Here is a 4,024-nt window from a genome sequence, read left to right on the forward strand (position 1 = left end):
ACTCACTCACTCACTCACCCATATTTCTTCCTTCACGTGCATCCCACTCGTTTTTCCTGTCACAATTGCTCATCAACAGGGATATAGACTGTCTGTCTCTCAGTTTTGTGTGTGTTTGTGTTTGTGTTTGTGTGTGTGTGTGTGTGTGTGTAAGTGTTAGTGTATTTTTATGTTTAAGTTGATCTCTATATGTATTTGTCGGTTAGTCTTTTTTTTTTTGTTGTTGTAATTTTACAATGCGCACTTTCACGTATGTGTATGTGTATGTGTGTTTGTGTTTTTGTTTCTTGTTTTTTTTTTTTTTTTTTTTTTTTAGATATAATATTGTTTATTTTCATAGCCTTTGGTCAGCTGTGTCCGAATGTCTGTGATAACATCTGTAAGTTATTATAACTATATTATTCTACCCCTCTCCCTAAATAGTAACGCTTATTTTGTCGTACCAGTAAGGTCGCGGGTTCGAGTTGTCGTACCAGTAAGGTCGCGGGTTCGAGTTGTCGTACCAGTAAGGTCGCGGGTTCGAGTTGTCGTACCAGTAAGGTCACGGATTCGAGTTGTCGTACCAGTAAGGTCACGGATTCGAGCCCCCCATCGTCGCTACGAAGTTTTTATTCTCTGTTGTCATCTGGTACTTTCATACTCACTTCATTTCTTGTTATTATTAAAAATAATTATGTGACGTCAGATTATAAATCGTTAATTTTCACTAAATATTTGATTCTTCAAAAAGAAGTATTATTTAAGTGTTTTTAAACATGTCTTTTATTCAAAGATGACGAAATCTGAATTGATTGAGGGACAGTCTAAATGACTTCTTACACTCTTGCATTTTGGAATTCGAACTTTGTTCCCAACGCGCTCTCGCATGTTCGTGCAGCGGTTGGGAACACGTCCGAAATTCCAAAAAGGAAGAGTGTAAGAATCGTATATTATATAACTATATTATAACTTTGTAACTACATTGGCAAGCATATTCCTCTATTTATATAGAAATTCAAGCAATGAGACGTAATACTGGGGTAAAGGTCCCTTACAGCTTTGGTGAATAGAGAGTTTTTAATGGACTCCAGTAATCGGGTCCCAACAGAGCACTCCCTTCACACGCCAAGGGACCAAGATTGACCCCGACTGAAGTCGTGATCTTCTGACCCCCAATGTCTCCCCAAAAGTGAGCGGGTAGCTGGAGATCTGGCGGAAAGTACTTTGCGATTAACTAGCGTCGTACCCAAAGGTTAGCAAGCGATTGCTTTTGTTTGTTTTACGTTGTAGAAACCGGGATAAACTCAAGTTCCATGGGCCAATTGGCGTTGATGGACAACTTAAAAAAAATTTGCCCATCTAATCTCTCTCTCTCTCTCTCTCTCTCTCTCTCTATCTATCTATCTATCTCTCTTGCTCTCTCTCTCTCTCTCTCCCTCTCTCCCTTTTTCTTTCTCCCTCTCTCTATCTCTCTCTGTCTCTCTCTCCTTTTCTCCCTCTCTTTGTTCTTGTTTGTGTGTGTGTGCGTGTATGTGTGTGCGTGTGTATGTGTGTGCGCGTGTGTTTGTGTGAGCGTGTCTGTGTTTTTTTTAAATCCTCTATTTCATTTATATGTTTGTTTTGTGTGTCTGTGAGTGTTTGACAATCTATGCTACAGAGAATCTATAATTTTGTACATTGTTATCTGTCATTCTTTCCCCCTCTGTATGTACGTCTGTGTGTATGTCTGTGTGTGTGCGTTTTTGAGTGTGAGTGTGTGTGTTTGTGTGTGTTTGTGTGTATGAGTGTTTGCATGTGTGCCTGTATGTGCGTGTATCTGTAAGTATGTATGTATATACATATATGTATAAGCATGTTTGTGTATTTGTGTTTATCGGTAAGTAGGTATGCATGTATCTCGCATAAAATTGTCCATCGTATGAAACAAACCCCATCAATAATTCAGGACGACAAGAAGCTTTTATCAAACTCAACCTGTATGACAATATAATGGTTACGGTAAACGATTGGAGATTTTAGCATGACAGGAAGGAAAAAATCGCTTGAAATGTTGAAATCTTTCTCTCTCTCTCTCCCCCCCCCTCTGTCTCCTCTTTTTTATGTCGCGCTCTCTCTCTCTCTCACTCTTTTATTCTCTTTTGCTATTTCTCTCCCTCTGTCCCTCTCTTCTTCTTCTTCTTCTTCTTCTTCTTCTTCTTCTTCTTCTTCTTCTTCTTCTCCTCTTTTTCTTCATCCTCTTCCTCCTCCTCCGCCTCCTCCTCTTCTTCCTCCTCCTCCTCCTCCCCCTCCTCCTCCTAATTATTACTAATATTATTATCATTATCATCATCATCATCATCATCATCATCATCATCATCATCATCATCATCATCATCATCATCAATATCCACAACTTCTTCATCAGAAATAAAATGTATAGGACACCACTATTTACGTTTAAATAATATGATTTTAATAGAGCACATAATATATCATGTTTTTATATTTGGAATGAGCTAAAAATAGAACTGATGCTGTTTAGAATAGGGTTTGATCGGGTTTAAATTTAATACCCATAATCTTGAGTCCATTAATAACGCTCTACTCGTCATAGCTGGTGTCTATTAGTGTAAGGAACTGTTATCCCGTAGGAATATGCTTTCCAAATATAGTTTTAAAGGAGGAGGAGGAGGAAGAGGAGGAGGAGGAGGAGGAGGAGGAGGAGGAGGAGGAGGAGAGAAAGAAGAAGAAGAAGAAGAAGAAGAAGAAGAAGAAGAAGAAGAAGAAGAAGAAGAAGAAGAAGAAGAAGAAGAAGAAGAAGAAGAAGAAGAAGAAGAAGAAGAAGAAGGAGAGGGGGAGGAGGAGGAGGAGGAGGAGGAGGAGGAGGAGGAGGAGAGGAGAAGAAGAAGAAAGAAGAAGAAGAAGAAGAAGAAGAAGAAGAAGAAGAAGAAGAAGAAGAAGAAGAAGAAGAAGAAGAAGAAGAAGAAGAAGAAGAAGAAGAAGAAGAAGAAGAAGAAGAAGAAGAAGAAGACGGAGACGGAGACGAAGACGAAGACGAAGAAGAAGACGAAGACGAAGAAGAAGAAGAAGAAAAAGAAAATATGAATAGGACGCTGAAATGGAAATTTAGAATGAAAACAATAAGACGCTTTGGATTGTTTGAAAACAAAACAAAACAATATTATCTATATCACAAATTCTATTTATACCCCACCATAACAAAACAATATTATCTATATCACAAATTCTATTTATACCCCACCATAACAAAACAATATTATCTATATCACAAATTCTATTTATACCCCACCAAAACAAAACAATATTATCTATATCACAAATTCTATTATAACCCCACCATAACAAAACAATATTATCTATATCACAAATTCTATTTATACCCCACCAAAACAAAACAATATTATCTATATAACAAATTCTATTTATACCCCACCATAACAAAACAATATTATCTATATCACAAATTCTATTTATACCCCACCAAAACAAAACAATATTATCTATATCACAAATTCTATTTATACCCCACCATAACAAAACAATATTATCTATATCACAAATTCTATTATACCCCACCATAACAAAACAATATTATCTATATCACAAATTCTATTTATACCCCACCATAACAAAACAATATTATCTATATCACAAATTCTATTTATACCCCACCATAACAAAACAATATTATCTATATCACAAATTCTATTTATACCCCACCATAACAAACAATATTATCTATATCACAAATTCTATTTATACCCCATTACCCCAAAACAAAACAATATTATCTATATCACAAATTCTATTTATACCCCACCATAACAAAACAATATTTATCATATCACAAATTCTATTTATACCCCACCATAACAAAACAATATTATCTATATCACAAATTCTATTTATACCCCACCAAAAAAACTAATATACATTCTATTTATACCCAATCCATAACACATACAAAATATATATCTATATCACAAATTCTATTTATACCCCCATAAAAAACAATATTATCTATATCACAAATTCTATTTATACC

This window comes from Berghia stephanieae, chromosome 5 (assembly GCF_034508935.2).
Source record: "Berghia stephanieae isolate SIO BIC M18660-M18661 chromosome 5, UCSD_Bste_1.3, whole genome shotgun sequence".
Lineage (NCBI taxonomy): Eukaryota > Metazoa > Mollusca > Gastropoda > Nudibranchia > Aeolidiidae > Berghia > Berghia stephanieae.